General features: G+C 38.0%; 1 protein-coding gene and 1 pseudogene across 2 annotated transcripts in view; one reads left to right on the forward strand and one right to left on the reverse strand.

The window, feature by feature from the left end:
* Window positions 1-25,014, reverse strand: part of TAFA2 (TAFA chemokine like family member 2) — a 516,821-nt gene that overhangs the window by 167,663 nt on the left and 324,144 nt on the right. The gene's annotated exons all lie outside the window — the stretch shown is intronic.
* On the forward strand, window positions 16,868-17,921 carry LOC140712860 (keratin, type II cytoskeletal 8 pseudogene; annotated as a pseudogene).

Raw genomic sequence — 25,014 nt, forward strand, 5'->3', positions numbered from 1 at the left:
TAATAATTGTGCTACATTTAAAGACTTCCACTATACTTTAACCCCTTCAACTCCTGAAAACTGTATTTCTTGTATTTAAAATGCTGTTCACTGTATACAAACAATGATTAGAGAAAATAAAGGTTTTCCAAAGTACCTTGATATGATGCAAGAGATGAGCAAAGTCCTACCTCAGTCAGTCTTCATCCACTTAACCATAGCCTAAATCAGTTTGGAAATATTATCACATTTCTCTCCATATAAACATAGATTTAATTTATTAACAAAATCCAAGGCACAGTCATTTGGAAAATCTTTAAATAAATGCCTTATTATTTTACTTTTTTCCTAACAATTGCCAAGTCAAATGGACAGTGTAACAGTTTAGATATAACTGCTTAGATGAATTCCTGCACAGAATATGCTCACTTCAAATCTATTATTCCTAATGTGCTTTTTAAAAATCACCTGGTTATATACATTTCTTACGGCAAAGTAACCTGATCTTCCTAATGTATACAACTCTGCTACAGGCAACACAATATTGTTGGATTCCACCTTGATGTGCGTTCCCAGAGGTAGGAGAAAAATGAAGAAGCAGAATGAAAAACACCAAATCAACATTTTCATGTTGAACTCATAAAACCAAAGAAAGCAAAAAATGTTATAACAAAATAAAAGCTGCCTATAATAAAAGTTCAGAACTTACTTTCTACAACATTCTTTCATTTGTTCTGAAGAATAAATTTGGCCTGTAGGTATATCCATCCCCATTTTGTAGATGAGGAAATTTGGAAATTTGCCTGGGCCACATTTAATGACAATAAAAATATAAACCCAGAATTGTCTAATTCTAAAATTCTTGCATTAATCACTAAGGGATGGGGGTGGGGCGCCCAAGATGGCCAAATAGGAACAGCTCCAACCTCCAGCTCCCAGCCTGAGCAACACAGAAGACGGGTGATTTCTGCATTTTCAACTGAGGTACCGGGTTCATCTCACTGGGGCATCTCGGACAGTCGGTGCTGGTGAGCGGGTGCAGCCCGACAAGCGAGAGTTGAAGCAACGGAACAAAGCTGGACGGACAATGACTTTGACAAGTTGAGAGAAGAAGGCTTCAGTCGATCAAACTACTCAGAGCTAAAGGAGAAACTACGTACCCAGCGCAAAGGGAAGCCCATCAGACTAACAGCAGATCTCTCGGCAGAAACTCTACAAGCCAGAAGAGAGTGGGGGCCAATATTCAACATTCTTAAAGAAAGCAATTTTAAACCCAGAATTTCATATCCAGCCAAACTAAGTTTCATCAGTGAAGGAGAAATAAAATCCTTTACAGACAAGCAAATGCTTAGAGATTTTGTCACCACCAGGCATGCCCTACAAGAGACGCTGAAGGAAGGACTAAACATGGAAAAGAACAACCAGTACCAGCCATTGCAAAACCATGCCAAAATGTAAAGACCATCGATGCTAGGAAGAAACTGCATCAACTAATGAGCAAAATAACCAGCTAATATCATAATGACAGGATCAAGTTCACACATAACAATTTTAACCTTAGATGTAAATGGACTAAATGGTCCATTTAAAAGAAATAGACTGGCATATTGGATAACGAGTCAAGACCCATCAGTTTGCTGTATTCAGAAGACCCATCTCACATGCCTAGACACACATAGGCTCAAAATAAAGGGATGGAGGAAGATCTACCAAGCAAATGGAGAACAAAAAAAGCAGGAGTTGCAATCCTAGTCTCTGATAAAACAGACTTTAAATCATCAAAGATCAAAAGTGACAAAGAAGACCATTATATAATGGTAAAGGGATCATTCATCAGGAAGAGCTAACTATGCTAAATATATGTGCACCCAATACAGGAGGACCCAGATTCATAAAGCCAGTCCTTAGAGACTTACAAAGAGACTTAGACTCCCATACAATAATAATGGGAGACTTTAACATCCCACTGTCAAAATTACACAGATCAATGAGACAGAAAGTTAACAAGGATATCCAGGAATTGAACTCAACTCTGCACCAAGTGAACCTAATAGACATCTAAAGAGTTCTCCACCCTAAATAAACAGAATATACATTCTTCTCAGCACCACATCTCACTTATCCCAAAATTGACCACATAGTTGGAAGTAAAGCACTCCTCAGCAAATGTAAAAGAACAGAAATTATAACAAACTGTCTCTCAGACCACAGTGCAATCAAACTAGAAGTCAGGACTAAGAGACTCAATCAAAACCACTCAACTACATGGAGGCTGAACAACCTGCTCCTGAATGACTACTGGGAACATAACGAAATGAAGGCAGAAATAAGGATGTTCTTTGAAACCAATGGAAACAAAGATACAACATACCAGAATCTCTGGGACACATTTAAAGCAGTGTGTAGAGGGAAATTTATAACACTAAATGCCTGCAAGGGAAAGCAGGAAAGATCTAAAACTGACACCCTAATTTCACAATTAAAAGAACTAGAGAAGCAAGAGCAAACACATTCAAAAGCTAGCAGAAGGCAAGGAATAACTAAGATCAGAGCAGAACTGAAGGAGATAGAGACACAAAAATCCCTCCAAAAAATCAATGGATCCAGGAGCTGGTTTTTTGAAAAGATCAACAAAATTGATAGACCGCTAGCAAGACTAAGAAAGAAGAAAAGAGGGAAGAATCAAATAGACACAATAAAAATGATAAAGGGTATATCAACACCGACCCCACACAAATACAAACTACCATCAGAGAATACTATAAACAACTCTATGCAAATAAACTAGAAAACCTAGAAGAAATGGATAATTTCCTGGACACTTACATTCTCCCAAGACTAAACCAGGAAGAAGTTGAATCCCTGAATAGACCAATAGCAGGCTCTGAAATTGAGGTAAGAATTAATAGCCTACCAAGCAAAAATGTCCAGGACAAGATGGATTCACAGCTGAATTCTACCAGAGGTACAAGGAGGAGCTGGTACCATTTCTTCTGAAACTATTCCAATCAATAGAAAAAGAGGGAATCCTCCCTAACTCATTTTGTGAGGCCAACAAAATGAGTGATACCATAGCCTCACAGAAACACAACAATAAAAGAGAATTTTAGACCAATATCCCTGATGAACATCGATGCAAAAATCCTCAATAAAATACTGGCAAACTGAATGCAGCGGCACATCAAAAACTTATCCACCATGATCAAGTGGGCTTCATCCCTGGGAGGCAAGGCTGGTTCAACATACGCAAATCAATAAATGTAATCCAGCATATAAACAGAACCAAAGACAAAAACCACATGATTATCTCAATAGATGTAGAAAGTGTATTTGAAAAAATTCAACAGTCTTTCATGCTAAAAACTCTCAATAAATTCGATATTGACGGAACGTATCTCAAAATAATAAGAGTTATTTACGACAAACCCACAGCCATTATCATACTGAATGGGCAAAAACTGGAAGCATTCCCTTTGAAAACTGGCACAAGACAGGGATGCTCTCTCTCACCACTCCTATTCAACATAGTGTTGCAAGTTCTGGTTAGGGGAATCAGGCAAGAGAAAGAAATAAAGGTATTCAGTTAGGAAAAGAAGAAGTCAAATTGTCCCTGTTTGCAGATGACATGATTGTATATTTAGAAAACCCCATTGTCTCAGCCCAAAATCTCCTTAAGCTGATATGAACTTCAGCAAAGTCTCAGGATACAAAATTAATGTGCAAGAGTCACAAGCATTCTTATACACCAGTAACAGACAAACAGAGAGTCAAATTATGAATGAACTCTCATTCACAATAGTTTCAAAGAGAATAAAATACCTAGGAATCCAACTTACAAGGGATGTAAAGGATCTCTTCAAGGAGAACTACAAACCACTCCTCAGTGAAATAAAACAGGACACAAACAAATGGAAGAACATACCATGCCCATGGATAGGAAGAATCAATATTGTGAAAATGGCCATACTGCCCAAGGTAGTTTATAGATTCAATGTCATCCCTATTAAGCTACCAATGATTTTTTTCCCAGAATTGGAAAAAACTGCTTTAAAGTTCATATGGAACCAAAAAAGACCCCACATTGCCAAGACAATCCTAAGCCAAAAGAACAAAGCTGGAGGCATCACACTACCTGACTTTGAACTACACTACAAGGCTACAGTAACCAAAACAGCATGGTACTGGTACCAAAACAGAGATATAGACCAATGGAACAGAACAGAGGCTTCAGAAATAATGCCACACATCTACAGCCATCTGATCTTTGACAAACCTGAGAAAAACAAGAAATGGGGAAAGGATTCCCTATTTAATAAATGGTGCTGGGAAAATTGGCTAGCCATAAGTAGAAAGCTGAAACTGAATCCTTTCCTTACTCCTTATATGAAAATTAATTCAAGATGGATTAGAGATTTAAATGTTAGACCTAAAACTACAAAAACCCTAGAAGAAAACCTAGGTAATACCATTCAGGACATAGGCACCGGCAAGGACTTCATGTCTAAAACACCAGAAGCAACAGCAACAAAAGCCAAAATTGACAAATGAGATCCAATTAAACTAAAGAGCTTCTGCACAGCAAAAGAAACTACCATCAGAGTGAACAGGCAACCTACAGAATGGGAGAAAATTTTTGCAATCTACTCATCTGACAAAGGGCTAATATCCAGAACCTACAAAGAACTCAAACAAATTTACAAGAAAAAACCAAACAAACCCATCAAAAAGTGGGCAAAGGATATGGACAGACACTTCTCCCAAGAAGACATTTATGCAGCCAACAGACACATGAAAAATTACTCATCATCACTGGCCATCAGAGAAATGCAAATCAAAACCACAATGAGATACCATTTCACACCAGTTAGAATGGCAATCATTAAAAAAATCAGGAAACAACAGGTGCTGGAGAGGATGTGGAGAAATAGGAAGACTTTTACACTGTTGGTGGGACTGTAAACTAGTTCCACCATTGTGGAAAACATTGTGGTGATTCCTCAGGGATCTAGAACTAGAAATACCATTTGACCCAGCCATCCCATTACTGGGGACATATCCAAAGGGTTATAAATCATGCTGCTATAAAGACACATGCACACAAATGTTTGTTGCAGCACTATTCACAAAGGAAAGACTTGGAATCAACCCAAATGTCCATCAGTGACAGACTGGATTAAGAAAATGTGGCACATATACACCATGGAATACTATGCCGCCATAAAAAAGGATGAGTTCGTGTCCTTTGTAGGGACATGGATGCAGCTGGAAACCATCATTCTCAGCAAACTATCGCAAGAACAGAAAACCAAACACCGCATGTCCTCACTCATAGGTGGGAATTGAACAATGAGATCACTTGGACACAGGAAGGGGAACATCACACACCAGGGCCTATTGTGGGGAGGGGCAATGGGAGAGGGATAGCATTAGGAGATATACCTAATGTAAATGACTAATTAATGGGTGCAGCACACCAACATGGCACAGGTATACATATGTAACAAACCTGCACATTGTGCACATGTACCACAGAACTTAAAGTAAAATAATAATTTAAAAAAATCACCAACGGATAAGCAAAACTGATATGAAATCAAGTCCATCTCCATTTATTTATGAGGGAGATTAAATATATGCCTGTCACCCTGTGCCTTTCCGATTCAGAACCTATACTGAACTCTACTGTGCTTGACCTGTAGATACTTGCATGCCCTGCTTTTAAAGCAATTTCCTGGGGTCACTTCCTGATGTAGCCTGATTCCTTTTCCTCTTGTATATTCTAGGTTACCCTTTTTTGTACATTTTTACCTCCAAAACATTCTATCTCCAAAAATGTGACTCAAAGTTAGAACGGGTGGCTATACAGTTTCAAAGAGGAGTCCTTGACATTTTTTCATGGATGACTAAATGCATGAAAAAATAAATTGTATATTATGTATTTTAATATAGATATATGCTAACATTTCTTAGCTTGGGGAGGTTGTAGGGATTAGTTCAAATGTTTAGATGGCAATATTGTAAGAACAAAAACATGAACTTCTAAGTCAGAATGCCGGGGTTTGAGTCCAAACTTGAATGGCTTCTAATGATGTGGCCTTTACCCGACTTTACTTTTTTGGATCTCCTGCTTCAATTTCTCCTGCAAATTTCTGGATCTCCTGCTTCAGTTTCTTCTACTGTAGCATGGGATAATGTATGTGAAATTCTTGGCCCACTGACAAGCATGTACCATGGATTCAATGGCTATGATATTAGAGAACAGTGAGTCATATGTGTATGTTTGATCCTTGAGTGTTTGGGAGGCTAGTCCATTCATGAGATGATTGAAGGGAGTTTCAGTAGCACTAACAGCTGTAAACTCTCCGTGGACCTTAGCCTCATGACATGGCAAAGATAATGCACAAGAAGATAGGTATTTGAGCTTTTAAATCAGACTGTTTGGGTTTAAAACCAGGCTTCCTGCTGACTATGTGACTTTGAACAAATTACTTAATAATTCAGATTATTCTCATTGTCAGTAAGATGAAGATAATAATATCTACCTAACAGTGTTGTTGGTATGAAGATTAAATGAGATAGTCTGTGTAAAAGGTTTAACACTATGCATAGCAAATAATAAATGCTCAATAAACGCTAACCATTACTATAATCATTACTCAGTCAGACTAGCATTTTCCTAAATTCATTCTGTGAGGCACCAGTTCCACAGATTGTTATTAAAGTATTGGTGAAAAATAAAGGGGGGAAATACATTTGTAACATTCTGAGTTCAACCAATTTAACTAGATTTTTTTTAACAAGAGGCATATTGCCAAATAGGCCTTTTTAGAAACATTTTCCAGGAACCTCCTCCACAGTGTAACAGAGCACACTAGTGTGCCCAGGAAGCCTCTCAGAGAAATATTGAGCTATAACAATAACCTGGTTTGGAACTTATTCTCAGGAAACCAAATGTCTTTTTAAATCTTCTATTCTATTGCCTTTGTTTCCTCCCTCAGCACCCTTACTATTTGTTTTAAGAATCTTCTCTTTTTTTCTACATTTTTTTTCAACTGTCCTGACTCCCCTCTGCATCTAATCCCTGCAACCTTATTGTACTGTATATCACATAACAGAATGAACAGCAAAACTCATCTGACAGGAAGAGCTGCTTAGCATAATTCTTGATAATAGCTTCTCCTTAGCACATGGCCTCTGCTACAAGGGCAATGACCCATCATTTTTCCATACCATTGTGCACTCACCCAATGGTATGACAGAACTGACAGCTGGTCAAACTGATAACTAGACATATAGAAACAGAAACACCCACAAAGTCACAGCCTGTCAAAGTAAGGAAAGAAAGGAGAATGCATGTCAACTGGTATTGACTGGTATTTTCTCCTTTTCATAACACCCTCACTCCTGTCCAGTTAATTACCATGTTCTGTCAATACTATCTCCAGAATATCTCTTAAATGTGTATTCGTATACGTATTACTACTGCAACACTGCAATTCAGACCACCAAACTTTCTCACTAGCCACAGCATCCTAACTGGACGTTTGCCACCAAATTGCCCTCCTGTGTCTGTCTTTTTCACAATTACATTTGCAGTAGTTAGTAAGTGCCTGATAAATATTGCTGACTGAATGTAATGCATTCTCTATGCTATAACCAAATACGTCTCTATGAGCGTGAAACATACTTGCTTAAAATCTTAGCATGATTCCCTTCTCTGCTCAGAACAGAAGACCATCATTCTTGGTAGAGTATAAAAATCCTGCAGCAGAATTTTTTTTAAGCTTTGATTCTTCCTTTATGTCTCTAATCTCATTTTATGCCATTTTGTCCCATCTTTCTCTCCACACACACTCATAGTCTATTTTTAACCCTAGAAAATTTCTCCAATGACTTCCAGCTAAATCTTAACCCCCATGCCACCTGAAATATGTTAGCTATTCCCTCCATTTCCACCCACTCTTCAAAATGGGTAACTTTTACTCACTAGTCATGGGGCAGGTTAGAATTCCTCCTATAGGATTTATCCAAGACCATGTTGAGTTCCCTTCGTTCTGCACAACAGTCACTTGCCATAGCATATTATAATCCACCTACTTATATTCAACCATTATTCTCATATAAGATTCCTAAAGACAGCAACTGTGTCCCATACATTTGTGAATCTGTAGGGCTCATCCAAAGTCCAGGTTAATAGCTGGTAAATAAGTACTTATTGAATGTTGGTGGTGCCTTACAGCCAAATATATTGCATGGTGGTTAACATGAGGAGGAATGAAGTACGTGCCAGCTCTTTAGATGACAAACAGGAAGTGAAAAAGAATGAGGGGGCGGTGTGCAGCAAGACAGAGCAAACTGAGGAGGAAAGAGAAAAATGAAACCCAATCTTGAATGTGTTTTATTCTGACTTTTAAATAACAATCAAGTTTGAACAAAGTGAAGCACAATAGAGTGATCAAGGATTTCTGACAAAGGTACAATACCAGAGAAAAACACCTAAAGGAAAAAAGCTGAATGTACATTTCTTCTTTACCTTGCATGACAGCACAAAAGAAGGGACATTGCCTTCTTTCTCTATTTGCTAACAACCAGGTCTCAGTATAAAATTTACCACTACAGAAATACTGAATGTGGTCCTGGGCTCCAACACCGTTTAGAACTGTCACATTCATTTGTGAAAATGGCAAATTTTAAGTGAATTTTGCAACAGCAAAAACAGTGAAAAGAAACTGGAAACTGAAGAAAAATACACATAGAAGAGGAAACCTTGAAATCCCTCCCTGGCAGCAGCAGCAGCTTGCAAGGAGCACAAGGGAAACGAGGAAATTGAGAAATGGTAACCTTGGCAGTGAAGGATGTTGAAGTGAGAAGTTGTCAAAGTGGAGGACTGACAATTAAATCTCCTGGACTTTCTCCCACTCTTCTCTTCTGTTACATATTTCACTTATGTACACTGAAGTTTAGACTTTTGGATTATTTGAAATGCTTCTCATCCCACTAATGTTAAAAGTACATTTAACTGGCCGGGTGCAGTGGCTCACGCCTGTAATCCCAGCACTTCAGGACACTGAGGCAGGCAGATCACGAGGTCAGGAGATCGAGACCATCCTGGCTATCACGGTGAAACCCCATCTCCAATAAAAATACAAAAAATTAGCCAGGCATGGTGGCAGGTGCCTGCAGTGCCAGCTACTCGGGAGACTGAGGCAAGAGAATGGTCTGAATCTAGGAGGCAGAGCTTGCAGTGAGCCCAGATCTTGCCACTGCACTCCAGCCTGGGCAACAGAGCAAGACCCCGTCTCAAAAAAAAAATCATTTAATTGTTAAAAAGCAAGAAATAAAAACTGTTATGCTATGAGAAAAATCATTTCCCCATGAAAACAGAAAGTAAGTTTAACTGGTATATAAACAAAAACCTGGAAGGAAAAAAAGGGAAGAATAAAGGAGATAGTATAAAGGAGATGTATTAAAAAGATAGAAGTGGAGGCTTAGAATCCAACCACCTGGCCTCCCCTTGAGCCTAAGACACTTCTGTGGAAATAGAGATCACATAAGGGAATATATTTTTTGTCTTTTTAGGAAAATTCTTTGCATTAATCTAAATATCGGACAAACCTAGTGTTAACTAGTTACAATGGCATGGACTTTAACAGACAACTCTCGAAACAAAATTCACCCTTAGGGCAGAATGCTCAGTAGATTAGTCACGCACCCTTTCTTCTCATAGGAACCAGAATGATCATTATGAAATATAAATCAGATCACATTACCCCACTGGCCCTATGCCTTGCTTAAAATCCCGGAATTTACCTACTCATTGAAATGAGAATAAAACATATATCTCTTACTGGAGAAAAAAGAAACAACATCATCTTCCCTCTCAACCACTCTGACTTCATTTCACATCCCTCTACCCCAGGTTCCCTATGCTTCAGGCACACTGGCCCTCCCACTATCCCCCCTGCTAAGCTGACTCTAGACCTTACACTAAACGTTAATTCTGCCATGAAGGTTCTCTTACCTGTCTCTGTAGTGGTCTGCTTTTCATAATCACCTCCACAGAGGTTATTATGACCACCGTGCTCTCCAGAGTTCAGAGAGACCCACCCTGCAATTTCTCTCTCTCTCTCTCTCTCTCTCTCTCTCTCTCTCTCTCCAAATAGCCTACAGCATTTTCTCTATTTATTCTAATCTAAAATTATTCTATTCACTACTTTATACAATTCTATAAGTGTCTATTTTCTCCCTTTTCCCATTAAAATGTAATTTGCATGAGAGCAAAGATCCTGCCTACAAGTCACTGCTCTAGCACATAGAACATCACCTGGATCATGGAACATCAAGAGATGTAGAATGAAGAAATAGGTATATTTCATAATCAGAACAAAAGAGATGACTTTTTTAATGGAGAAGTTTTATTACTTCTTTTAATTTAAAAAAAAATACTTTCCTTATATTCAATGACTAGAAATGGAGATGTGAAGAACGATACATATTGGTGGAGTGATAGAAGAAGTGAGAAGATTGAGTGGGAGATGAGGAAATGGAAACAAAGACTAGATTACTCTTTCAAGAAACACGCAGAGAAGGGAAGTAAAGATGGAGTGGTGGCTAGAGAGATTTAAACAAGATAACAGAGCCAAAAGAAAGGGAGTAGTTAAAGATACCAAAGTGAGCATAGATTATGAAAGTTAATTTTCAAATGAAGTCAAAAAATACGTGACAGTTTTGTCAATGTAAAGCATTCTACAAGTATAATTTATTATTGCTATTATTCCTTTAGTTTCCTTATTTTTATAGAAATGAAAAGTATCCTTCAAAACTAAACCCTTCTTTGTTCTTACAAACAGATTAATACTAATATCCTACTAAATAGGACATTGAGAGCTACAAGTTTGACTACATTGCTGCTTTTATCCAAAATCATGTCTAACCTGAGTAGAATTGTATAATACTCTGCCTGTATATAGAATATTCAAGTTGTTACTGAAATAGCAATTGTCTTTGAGGTGGATGGTGCCATCGATATTGACAGAGATTAAATATTAAAGCACAAGAGACTCATAGGTAAGTCGTATATATAAAGGGTATATAGTAACAAATTAGGAGATTAACTCATACATGTAATCATGTATGTTGTGTGTTAAATCATCCAGAAACCAAGGTGGTTGATTTTAATCATTTTAATTACTGCAGTTTTTCTTTTCACTTCACATCATATATCAAGTATCACCACATGATGGTATTTTAAGCCACATTCACTAGGCACATTATGTGAGTCAGAACATTCCTATTGAAGAACTAGTATTTACATTTCATATATTGTAAATTATTATCAAAAGTTTATGGAGTTATATTTTCACAAGCTAGTCATATGATTTGCCGAATTAGGTCATATTTTCTTAAACAACTTCAAAACACATACTTTGGAACCTAAATCAGTTTCTAAACTTCGTCTGAATTGAAACACTTGTTTTAAAATGCTCATTACGTTTGATATATCAGTGTTTTGTAATGAATCCAGCTCTTAATTCTATTCACTAAAGAATTCAACCCTGGAGATTTAGCCAAGAAAGCTGCATTGGTTTCTAAGGATTTCCTGGCAGCAAACACAAGCCTCATTTAAGAACCACAATTATCTGCTTCCTTCACCCAGATTTTATATTTTTATTCATTTCCCCACAATACTGCAATTTTGGTGGCTACAAAAACTCAGGAGCACTATTGCTTTATGCCTAGCCGTGTATAGCCAAATTGTTGGATTTGTGCAAATACCTTTACCACCCACAGATTGAAATGATATAGAAGAGAAATGTATTATCATTTAAATGATTTCTCCAGAAACACAATATTCCAAGGCGCCAAGCTCTAACATCCAAAACGGAAAACAATGCTGTAAGGCAAAGATAAAGCAATCATTTAAGATTCTTCAGAGCCCTAGAAAGACACCCGAAATGATCAAGGCTAAGCTACATCACCTTGCATCTATTATTACAAGTGAATCACTTGCCTTCCTTTCTATCTATAAAATGGTAATGTCATCTATTTTTTTCAAACAGAAATGTCATTAGAATAAACAAGAAATCATGGGAGAGTTTGAACTTAAAGACGTGAAAAATCAGAGGTGTTACTGTTTCTTCAAAGGTCCTTCTCCCAGAGCATGGGCTTATAAGTCAGAAAAACCAAACATGATCCTGGATTCCAACAAATAATAGTCAAATGAATTTGTCAGCTTTACTTAACATTGAGTCTCAATGCACACACAGAGAATGTATAAATAATATTACATATAATATTGTAATGTATGTATGTAATGAATGTATAAATATTACTACATATGTTGTAAAGAATGAGCACAAGAGAGATAAAGCTAAATGTATGTCTTTCATTCTCACACGCCCTGTTGAGGCATTTTAGCCTTCTCTCAGTGGCTGTAGATAGTTTGAGGAGGGTGCATCCATCATATTTAAATTTCGTATCTCTTTCCATTTCAGTCGTAATCCTAAACTACATTCTTTCTCCGCATTTCTGTTTTGTATTCAGTACTCCTCTCCTTATCAATTGCTTATTGTTTTATATTATTATCTATCTCCTCCAGGGTCCAAATCTGTTTTTCCCGAAGAAAAAAATTAAGGAAAATATGGTGCGGTTATATAGTATGACCAAAAGTGAGATTTCATACTGAACCACTGTAACAAGATATACATACATCAAAAAATAAGCCATCAAAAATTTGAGTCTAATCAAGCTAAAATGTAAAACATATTAAAGCTACTAAATTGAAAATAAATCTAATTTTTGCAATTTAATATGAAATGCATGTGTCCACAAAATCATGATGATGTTTGTAAAGGAGAGAGCTGGATAACTGAATCTAGACAACACAAAACCTTGTTTTATATTTGCCCTCTTCTCCTACAAAAACTTCAGACAAAAGTAATAACAATTAGAAAAATTTGGATTACCTTGTCCTACCCTCTTAACACAATGACACTATGTCACAATATGAATTGAAACAAGTGGTAAGAGACAAGCAGATGATTTGTAGATCTGTAAACAACCCACAAAGCTTCCACTCCTGCATGATCTGGAGATGACTACATTTCACAAACGTTAGGTGGAGCACCATTATATGGAATAAGAAAGAAAACTTCCAATTATATGTAGCCTTTTATAGATGGCTAAATCACAAGCCTTATATTTAATTTTGTGATTATATATGGTAAAAAGAGAGATAACTCTGCACATAGCATCTAAGTTCTGTATATAATATTCATAATAAAATATTTCCTTTCTTTTTTAATAAGACTTTTATAATGCAAATAATAAGACTTTCATCAATGCAAATAAGCTATAGTAATGGAACCAGTTCTAAATATTTCTTCACTCTATTATCATTGGGACTAGTTAAGACTTTTACTCCTTTTGTTCTGGTGTACCTGTTCTCTTGGGAAATGAGGCACGGAAGAAATCCACTTCACCTCAGCTCTTTCTCCTGCATGCTGGCAAATGAGTGAAAGAATGAGTGAGAACAACGACAACCATCTTTACGAGTTCTTTGTTAGCATGAAGTTTGTGGCCCAAGAACATTTATTCTCACCGTGGTAACACCTACATATATGAAGGACTCTCCATTTTATGCATTTAACCATCCAGTATGGTCAATATGCCAGCAAGCACTAGCTAGTTAACAGCACACATTCAGAGAGAAAAACAGCTTTACCAGCAAACCATTGCAACATGGAAACTCCCCCTCAACACAGATTGTTCTCAAAGGTAAGTGAACTGAAGACCTAAAGTTTCATATCTGAAGGTCTCTGCTCATATAACCATCCCTTCTAAAGTACCAACATCAACATATTTCAACCATACCATCAAAAATTATAAAAACAAACAAAGTGTTTTAAAAAAAGATACTAGTTATGTGTCAAAAAGAATGCTATTCTGTGTTCTCAAAAGAAACCAAAAGGAAAGAGTCCAAGAATAGAATGTTTAATCAAGTTCACTTAAATTCACACTGCTGTCTGAGAATAATAGTTTAAGCAACATTTTTGGACAATTATGTGCACTTGCATTAAATCCCTGAGCACAGCAACGTTACAAAGTACAATGAAAGAGACAGTGATGCTGGGACTCACACACTTTTATCACTACATTCTATTCACACTCCTTATATGTGTTTGATAGTTGTACATTACTTCATATATTTCAATGAGCTGTCTTTGAGGGAAAGGTAGAACATCATCAGATTTTAATATAACAAAGTACCATCCTCAGCTTTCAGCTAACAGCTTAAGCAACGGAGAACTCAACTGATTAGGAATCAAAGAAGCAACCACTCTGTGCTACAAACCTCAGTCGACAGTAAGCCTCTATAACATATTGCTTTCTGACTTGTTCTTTTTGCAATAAGATTTCAGTGCCTTTTAGAATCTCACTTTTTTACTCTTTCCTTTCATGAATAAAATCAATCACATAATATACACTACTCTAACTTCTATTTGCCATCAGCTGCTTTGTTCCACTCCTAACATTTTCCTTATGGATGAATTTGGCTTCCTCAGTCATGATGCAGGTATTTTCCTACAGTATGCAATCATATGGCAAAGCAGCAGTCAAGTGGTTAAATGTGCAATCTTGAGAAATTTTCCCAATGGTGAGATGTATTCTATTGTGAAATTATGCCCCAAGGTGGTGGTGGAAGCCTATTACCTGGGTCTATTTTCAAAAAATTCTCCAAAGAACACCCTGAGGAAAGCCCTATATTACGGGGATATGAAGAACTAGTCCAAACTACAGCCATCGTCATTTCATATTGGCTGAAAACCTACCGACCTAATTTCTTCTCAATTTATATCCCATTACTTCAATTGCTAGGAACAAGGATTCAGGACACATCAGGTAGAATACTACACAAAACAAGTGCCAGATATTGCTACAGTTTAGCAACAATTTAACCAGTAATCCCTGAGTTAACACTCTTCTTATAATGTACAATGGACATGAGAGTACTTTGTAAACTGTATAGTAGTCTACAAATTAGACTTATTACAAAATCATACTAAATTAGGTAATAGGGTGAATGGATAAACAAATTGTGATATAGATACATACGCGCACACACACACACATACACATATACACATATATACACACACAGTGGAATATTATTCAGCCTTAAAAAGAAATTACAACATAGATGAACTTGGAAACATGTTAAGTGAAATAAGCCAGACACAAAAGTACAAATACTGTGTGATTCTACATACATGAGAGGTACCTAGAATAGTCAAATTCATTGCGACAGAAAGTAGAATAGAGATTACCAGGAGCTGAAGGGAGGGGGAAATGGAGAGTTACTATTTAATGAATATAGAGTTTTTGTACAGGATGATTTTTAAAAGAGTTCTGGAATACATAGCAGTAATGTACAACATTGTGAACGTACTTAATGCGGCTGAATTGTACAAAAAATGGCTACAATGGTAAACTTTATGTTATGTCTATTTTACAACAATAAAAATGAATAAAAACACATAAAATGGCAAGAGTCATAATGGGAACAGTTCTGCTCATTGGCTCTACCATATAACCTACATTTATTTTCTTCGTGGCACTGAACAGTATTTGAAATAGTATTAACCTATTTGCTTACTTGTTTATTGTCTCTCTCTCCCCCTACTAGAATACAATTGACTATAAGAGCACAAACCTATGCCTTCTATTTCACTACTTTACTTCCAGCATTTATGATGTTTCTTATCACAGAGTGTGTGCAGAATAAATATGTGTTGAATAAATAAATAGATGGAAGAAACACTACATATGTCCTTTTAATTTTGAGTTTGGTTACTCCGCATGATCACACACATTTTCTTATGTCCAATAACATTTAATGTCTCTACCTCTTGTAGGCAGTAGAATACTTTCAATTGTTGTTTATATTACATGTAAGTCTTGTATCTGTAAATAGAAGCTAAGCTCCTTGACAAACCATACACTATAGCTCTATTTCCCCACAAAGTATCTTACTTTTGCATAGTGCCATATGGTATACTAAGAACTTTTACATCTGTGATCATCTTTGGTTCACATGATCATGAGGCTGGCAGATGGAATCATCCCTCTTGCAGAGATGAGGGAACAGGCTTAGAGAAGGTAAGTGACTTGTTCAAAGTCAAAGTTAGTAAGTAGTACAGCCAGAACTCAAAACCAGTTATCCACCAGGCACAGTGGTTCATGCTGTGGCTCAATGCTTTGGGAGGCTGAAGCATGAGGATCACTTGAGGACAGAAGTTGGAGTCTGCAGGGAAATGTGACGGCACCACTGCACTCCAGCCTGGGCAACATAGCAAGACCCTGTCTCAAAAAAAAATGTTTAAAAAGTTCTTCCAGCTTCAGGTCCAAAGTTCTTTTCCTTAAAAGTCTGATAATGAGAAGCAGCAGCTTCTCCACTCCTTCTCAAATCTCCGCCTGTTTGGGGCCCACCCACTTCCACTCCTGCCTCCACTATGTCCATCAAGGTGACCTAGAAGTCCCATAAGGTGTCCACCTCTGACCCCTGGGCCTTCAGCAGCCACTCCTACATGAGTGGCCTGGTGCCCCTATCACCTCCTCAAGCTTTTCCCAAGTGGGCAGCAGCAGCTTCCAGGGTGGCATGGGCAGAGGCTTTGGCGGGGCCAGCAGTATGAGAGGGATCACTGCTGTCATGGTCAACCAGAGCCTGCTGAGCCCCCTTAACCTGGAGGTGGACCACAACACCCAGGCCAGGCCCTGCACATCCAGGAGGAGGAGCAGATCAAGACCTTCAAAACAAGTTTGCCTCCTTCATCAACAAGGTACGGTTCCTAGAGCAGCAGAACAAGATACTGGAGGTCAAGTGGAGCCTCCTGCAGCAGCAGAAGTTGGCTCAGAGCAACATGGACAATGTTCCAGAGCTACTTCAACAAGATTAGGTGGCAGCTGGAGACTGGGCCAGGAGAAGCTGTGGCTGGAGGTGGAGCTTGGCAACATGCAGGAGCTGGTGGAGGACTTAAGGAACAAGTACCATGATGAGATCAATAAACATACAGAGATGGAGAATGAATTTGTCCTCATAGAGAAGGATGCGATGAAGTTTACATGAACAAGGTAGAGCTGGAGTCTTGCCTGGAAGGGCTGACTGGTGAGATCAACTTCCTCAGGCAGCTGTATGAAGAGGAGATCAGGGAGCTGCCATCCCTGATCTCCGACATGTTTATGGTGCTGTCTGTGGACAGCAGCCGCTCCCTGGACATGGACAACGTCATCGCTGAGGTCAAGGCCCAGTAGGAGGAGATCGCCAACTGCAGATGGACTGAGGCTGAGAGCATGTACCAGATCACGTAAGGAGCTGCAGACGCTGGCCGGGACGCACAGGGATAACCTGCCGTGTACAAAGACTGAGATCTCCCAGATGAACCAGAACGTCAGCTGGCTCCGAGGGCCTCAAAGGCCAGAGGGCTTCCCTGGAAGCCGCCATCACAGAGGTTGAGCAGCTCGGGGAGCTGGCCATAAGGATGCCAACACCAAGCTGTCCGAGCTGGAGGCCACCCTGCAGCGGGCGAAGCAGGACATGGGTGGCAGCTGCGTGTATACCAGGAGGTGATGAATATCAAGCTGACCCGGGATATCAAGAGTGCCACCTACAAGAAGCTGCTGGAGGGCGAAGAGAGCTGGCTAGAGTCTAGGATGCAGAACATGAGTATCTACTCGAAGACCACCAGTGACTATGCAGGAGGGCTCAGCTCGGCCTATGGGGGCCTCACAAGCCCTCTCCTTAGCTATGCCTGAGCTCCAGCTTTGGCTCTGTAGGAGCCTCCAGCTACTTCAGCGGCACCAGCTCCACCAGGGCTGTAGTTGTGAAGATCGAGACCCGCGATGAGAAGCTGGTGTCTGAGTCCTCTGAAGTCCTGCCGGAGTGAACGGCCACGGTAGCCCCTCCCACCCTACCCCCACTGCAGCTGCCCCAGAGCCGGTGAGAGAGGCTGCTGTGCAGGGGAGCACAGGGAACAGGAGACCCACCTGAGACTCAGCGCTAGCCCTCAGCCCACCCGCGGGGAGAGTTTACTGCCAGGGGGACCCCCCTTCCCCATACCTCCAGCTACAAAACAATTCACTTTTTTCCCAAAATAAACCCTCAGCTAGCTCTGTCAACTGTCAAAAAGAAAAAAAAAGTTTGATAATGAAAACAATTCTAATGTCTTATTTCCATAATACAAAATAGAATATATTAAAATAATTCCTACTAAATTTTTTTTTCTCGGCCTATGAAAAAAGATGACTTGGCCATGGGTTTGTTTTAAATGCTAAACAAGAGAGGAATTCTACATGGCTAGAAATAAATTTAGCAGATTATTTGACAATATAATATTATATATACAGTTATCCATTTCTCAATAATCAGGATACATTCTGAGAAATGCATCATTGGGCAATTTTAACATGTGAACCTCATAGAGTGCTCTGACACAAACCCATATGGTACGGCCTGCTACACACCTAGGCTGTATGGGATAATCTATTGCTCCTAGGCCACAAACTTGTAGGCAACTGTAACACAATGGTATTTGTGTATCTGAGCATATCTAATTACATAGAAAAGGCACAGTAAAAATAGCATATTAAATCTTATGGGACCACCACTGTATGTACAGTTCATCATTGGCCAAAATATTGTATGTAGCTTATGACTGTACAGAAAAAATTGACTACAAATATATGATGGGTCCAGTAGGAGCCATACAGGCCAGTCAGTGAAGTAAGGGCTCAATCATCTCACTGTCCAATTCACCTCCAGGACACTTTCAGCTTCAGCCCATTGAGGACACATGGGAAGGAGAGCCTCATACCACCCCCACCCTCCCATTTTCCTTCAGGAGCCAGAACTCCAGAATCATATCTGAAATTCATCATTTTTAAATGTTATCAATTAATCTCATTTTAAAGAACATTCTGCATGTCAAATACAGCCTATGGGTAACCAGGGCGTGGCTTTAGTTCTAAGCTATCTTATTTCTGAGTAGGTACCACTTTCTACTCATGGACTGTGTAAACTCTGACTTGAATCAGAAAAAAAAAAAAAAAAAAAAAAAAAAGCAAGAAGAAAGCATATGAAGACCAAAAAAAAAAAAAATCTCGGTTATCTTCCCTGTACTTCTTATTTACCCACATTGAAAATTTTGCCTAGACTTATGGACTTCAAATGAGTGCCATTATATGAAATAACTGTGCTTATAAGAGTGCTTTCAAGTTCTTAGATTTGAAGATGTTTAATGTACCAATCTAACTTAAAAACTAAGTTTGCCTTCCATGGGAGAATCCAGAGGCTAAAACAGAGGCTAAAAACAGAGTATTTATTCTTGTAAGGACAAGATCTGATGTTTCTACTCTATACTTTAGCAGTGGCACATAAAAGATTATAATTGGGAAAGAAAGAAAGAAAAGGACCTACTGAAAAACAGATGTCTTGAGCTAGAAGTAGCAATCACAGCATCTGCACTTTGGCGTCAGGAGAAAAACACTGGAAGAAAACAATAAAGCACAAGGTATAAAAATACCAAATAAGTCAGCTGGTTTTTTTCAGCTGATTGGCGGGGGGGGGGGGGGGGGGGGGGGAGCGGGGGGGGGCGCGGGTGGGAAGAAGACAAAAGGATATTTAGAAGACTTTGGTAAAATTCTGAAGCCTTAAATAGCTTATGGTTCAGATAAGCTGAGAAATGGAGGCAAAGGGAGTAAAAGGAGAATAAAATGGCTGGGCTTAGTTTTTCTCTTAGTGTAAGGCTTAAAAGACAATTCAGAACTGGCTCAAATTCAGAGTCTTTCACCAAGATCAGTACCATTGCTTCTTTTTTGGTATCGTCTTTCAAATGTCAAATTCACTCCAATTTATTACATATAACTTTCTAGAAAGCACCTTAAAAACTGCCTCACTTTATTTCCTTGCGAATACTCTATGCTATATTTGTATCTTCTACTTACTACATGGTAACACAGAAAGAATGCAGGATTTGGAGTAAGAATACTTGGATTCAAGACTTGGTCACCTGTTTAGGTAGATGATTTCTAGAATCATTTAATTCCTCTGAGCCTCAGTTGATCATTTTCTACAATAAAGGTAATATGGCTTGCCTTAACTACCTCACAAGGTTGTTACAATGATTAAAAGAAATAACCTATATAAAAGTATCTCTCAAGTTTTAATCTTAAAAATATCTACAAAGTCAAAGGTTCATCCTCCAATGAAACTGCAACCTAACTGATCATTTAACAAACATTATTAAACATCTACTGTTACTTTAAACACTGGCAATATAGCTGTGAAAATGACAAGGTCGCTTCCTGCACACATGGAGCCCATAATCTGATTACAGCTGTAAATTTTTAATTTGGGGCTTCATGATAACATAGTAAACAAAAAAAAAATTCATCTTTCAGCTAATAAGTAGATTACAAGTTTGTGATAATGTATTGTTTTTCATTAATTTTCATAAAGAAAAGAATATAATGGCATTATCTTAATTAAATTCAAAAAGGCACTTAGCCTGAAACCACAGAGTAAAGGCATTATTTACTATACACGTGTCATTGAAATATAGTAATTATTAGTCCCCACAGACACACTTGCTATCACGCAAACATAAGGAAAATGCAGCTGCTCACTCAAAGTTTGATTTGTGGAAATACGATATATTCATCCAAAATAGCTATTACTAAGTTCTTATTTTATGCAAGGCCCCACAGTGGACACTGTAAGGGATAGGTCAGCAAGCCCCAGTTTCTTGCTTCCTTCAAAGGACTTGTAATAGAAGAATAAAAGATTTGTGAGCTCATGTAAGTAAGAGAATGATATATGAATATTGAAGAAGGGATTAGAGTTGCTTAGAAAGAGATACCAAATTTAAGGAATAAAAAGGTGCCCTCATGAAATTTTGACCAATAAAGCAAAGCACTAGGCCAGCAGTCAAAACTCCAAGTTTGAGTCTAATGATGTATTCACCCAAATCTGGTTCTATGAAATGAAGCAAATTATTTTAACTCAGTCTTTCTATCTATGGAAAAAAAAAAAAAAAAAAAAAAAAAAAAACAAAACAAAACAGAAAACTACCAATATTCTGACCTTCTCAAGTCCTTGAGTTGGAAAACTCATGATTGAATGAACAGATTTTTCTGGACACCAGTTACTCCACAGTTTTGGTGGTTACATTAGATAACATATGTGAAGTACTCTATTTCTTACACTAAGTATGTCCTCAATAAATGCTGAACCTTGATCTGAAGTAGGAAATAGTTGAACTAAACCTTAACATATTGGTAAGATTTTAATATACAGAGATATGAAGAAAGCAATGTCAAGCCAAAAGAGCAGGCTGGGGAAAGACATGGAATGTGGAACATACAAAGAGTATGAATGGCAAGTAATCTCATTTGGCTCCACGCTAAAGCAAATTAAGTGGAGGAATAAGAGATAAACTTGAAACGATGGAGCTGACCCAGAATATTTAGGATGCTGACGGCCACATAGAAGTGTTTTCCCTTAATGTAGTAGGTATCAGCGAGGTACTGGGGGACTGCAAAAGACATCAGCCTAAACATGTAAAATCTATACAAACCCTTTTCATCATTTGATGATCAAACGCCTCCAAAGAAAGCCAGTCAACAAGCTCTTTGGGTAATATGTTTGATAGTAGCTCATATGACACCACTACCATTTCCAGTTAACATAAATGGAAAAAAAAACTCTGAAGATTTCAGTTTCAAACATTTGTAGTCGCTTTCTTTTAGTAGGACACTGGTGAATGCCTCTCTCAAAATTAGATGCATTGCAATTCCCAGAATTTATCTTTAATCAAGCTATCTTAAAAACTTGAGATGTTAAATGGAAAGATTTGTATCAATAAAGTACAGAGTTTATAACTTGTTTCAGAAAGACTTCACTATACCATTTATGAATGACTATGGTACTCCATATAAATACAAAAGAAAGCATGACAAAAATATGTTCTCTCTGCTACTAATATGCAATGTCTTAAAACTACTATACAATATGTTTGTACTATGATGAAGAGGGTTATAATAAGAGAATGAAGAATAATTTGAAGGACAGAAAAAGAAAAAAGATGCTAAAAGATAATTAATATCTAAGCTAAATAAAAAAGGAAAAACAAAAGCATTTCAAATGTGGAACCCTGCCTTCTTTTATGAGTTTTTCACTCCATTCCATTACTAAAATTCAGCCAAATTTCTTAACTGAAGTAAGACAATACTTGCTAAATAAACTTCTTTGTTTCTACTGTAGGAAGCATCTAAATTTATAGTTTCTTATTTTTACAAACCTCTTTCAAATGGAAGAAATATTTTCACAGTCATAATTCAATATGGTGAATAAGATGTTTTTATCCATATTATAAAAATAAGAAAACTGAGGCTTAGAGGGGTGAAGTGACTTGCCCAGTCAGAACACACCCAAAAGGGACAACTTTAAGATCTACATCCAGGTCCTCTGATTACAAATCTCTTGTTCCTTCTAGCATATCATCCTACCTCAATACTAGTGGGCATGCTATGTGTCAGATAAAGAATAGAGAAAGAGATCTTGGCATTCACAATAGTTGCTCTTTTGCACAAAGGGAGAAGAATGACATAGTGCCAGGGTGCACAGCAGCTTCGTTCCTTTTTCATTTATCTAACATAGTCCTACACCTTCCATACTGAAAATTGTATAAAAATAATCAAGTTCACAGAACCCTTGACACCATCTGCTGACACCACACTGTACAAACATCAAATGTAGATGATAATACAATTAAGTTTTAATCTACTTTGGGATACTATCCAATTTGTGGGCCATCTGGGGAGCATGTGTCCTCCACCTCAGTTCACCTTTGCTGTTTGCCTGATTCTGGACTAACTCTTTCTGTGTGAAGGTGTGAAGAATGAAAACTGATGACTGCATTAAAATATAATTCAGAAGGCAACGGTATGCTGGAAAACTGCATAATGGTCCCCAATGATAAACAGAAATAATTTGAAGTTCTCTGCTATTAGAACTTATAAGCATAGCATAGCTCTTTTCCTCCATTCACGCCAGTGACGTGAGTGTGGGTATTCCATCATGTCTGAACAGACTTCATTCCACTTTCTGATTAAAGAGAATACTATGATAGATCCTCCAAGAAAGATGGAATAGGAGAAAAATGATTCTCTTCTCCTTTCAGATTTTTTATTCCTGTGCACATTAGATAGCATGTTTAGGGTACTATCTTCACTCCATCACAAGAACTAATCAGAAAGGAAAATAGAGTGTACAGTCAATGGCACGCACTCTACTCTAGAAATAACCCCCATAGTTATGTCAAATAATTGGTTAACAGGCTATGCTTTGGGTAAGGCCTCCCTTTGTACAGAAGAAAGCATTTTTACCAAAGCCAGAGGTTATCTTCTCCTCTTTTAGGCTCAGACCTCCCTCTTGTCATTAGATTCAAACCTAGAATTCAGAATAAAAACTTTAAGGACACCTGACTCATTACCAAGGGAGTTATATCACATTTGTCAGTCTGGCTCTAATGTGTTGCACCAGTTCTAAAAATTGAACTTCTACCATTTTCCCAGACCTGACTCCTTTTCTTGGGTACCCACAAAAGATCTCACTTTGTTCTTGCTACACTGCCCCCCTGCCACCCCCACCGCCACTCCCCCATAGAATGCTGTTCCTGAAACTTAGTCCTGCTCTTTGCTACCTCCGGACAATGTTTCTTCACACTGATTTCCCACTTGTATCCCTCCTGCCCTCCATAAGAATGCTGTGGGCTATATTGCTTTTGCCTTATCCCTAAACGCCATGCTTTGCCTACCAGAATGGATCCTCAGAACACAAGTTAGGCCTGATTCCAACACTGGGCCCTCACAGTGACAAGTCCTCGTGTGGGTCCCAGTGGTCCACATCTGTGTCCACTTTCTGGAGTTGATCTCTAAGGACTTAAAGTCTAATTGAAAGAGATGTACATTAACAAAAGGATTGGTTTTTGACTTTTGTTGTCTTATATTGTTAGCTCCTGTAAGAGCTAACAATACATCTTAAGGATAGTATGGTTCATGAATTGGTGGGCTATTGGCATAATTCAGCTATAATTATAACCAACTTATAATTGATGATGTAATGATAGTACTGAATAATGAGAAACTTGGGAACCCAACTTCCTGGACTCAAACCCAGCTTTGACATTTACCAACTTTGGGCCATTGGGTAAAATTAACAAGTGCCTCAATTTATTCAACTATGAAATGAGGAAAATCATAATGCTTTTTCAAAGGGCTTTGAGGATGAAATGTGTTAAAATATATAAAGTGCTTACAGCAGGACCTGCTCATAATAAATGCTCAACTAGCAGATGTATATTAACTCGGTGGGCTGCCATATCTAAAAAATAATAAAAGTCACAGAGAAGACTAAGTAGGGAAATCAGTCCCATATTGAAATTCACTATTAATTCTTTCAAGAAGACTTCTCTGTCCTTCCCCAGGACAAGCTGAATTTGACTCCAATACATCAGTAACTGTTTGGCAGGGAAGTCTGGAGTACTAGGTCTACCTTGACAGCTTATTACCCACATGGATGTTTTTTATCTGTTAAATGTAGAAAATAATGCTTCCTACCTAGTAGGGTTAGCCTTATTACAAAATTAATTAAGACAGATAAAGCACTTAGAACAATGCCTGACATACAGAAAACACAAGTGTGAGCTAATTTCTATTATGAGTGTAGCCTACACAATGGTCATGAAGATGCTATGATGAAACCAGAATGTCCCTAAGTGATTAGAGCCTGGAGGATCCATGTTTCTGGCAAAGGAGGAAGCTCATTAGCTCCAGTAATACTGAAGACCCTTCCCACTGAAAGTGAATTCAAATCTTAACTGTACCTTAAAGAACATACCACATGGTAAATAAACAAACAAACAAACAAACAAAAAACCCACAAAACACTCAAACCAGAAGGAGGCAATCATAGCCACATTC

Source organism: Chlorocebus sabaeus, chromosome 11 (genome assembly GCF_047675955.1).
Source record: "Chlorocebus sabaeus isolate Y175 chromosome 11, mChlSab1.0.hap1, whole genome shotgun sequence".
NCBI lineage: Eukaryota > Metazoa > Chordata > Mammalia > Primates > Cercopithecidae > Chlorocebus > Chlorocebus sabaeus.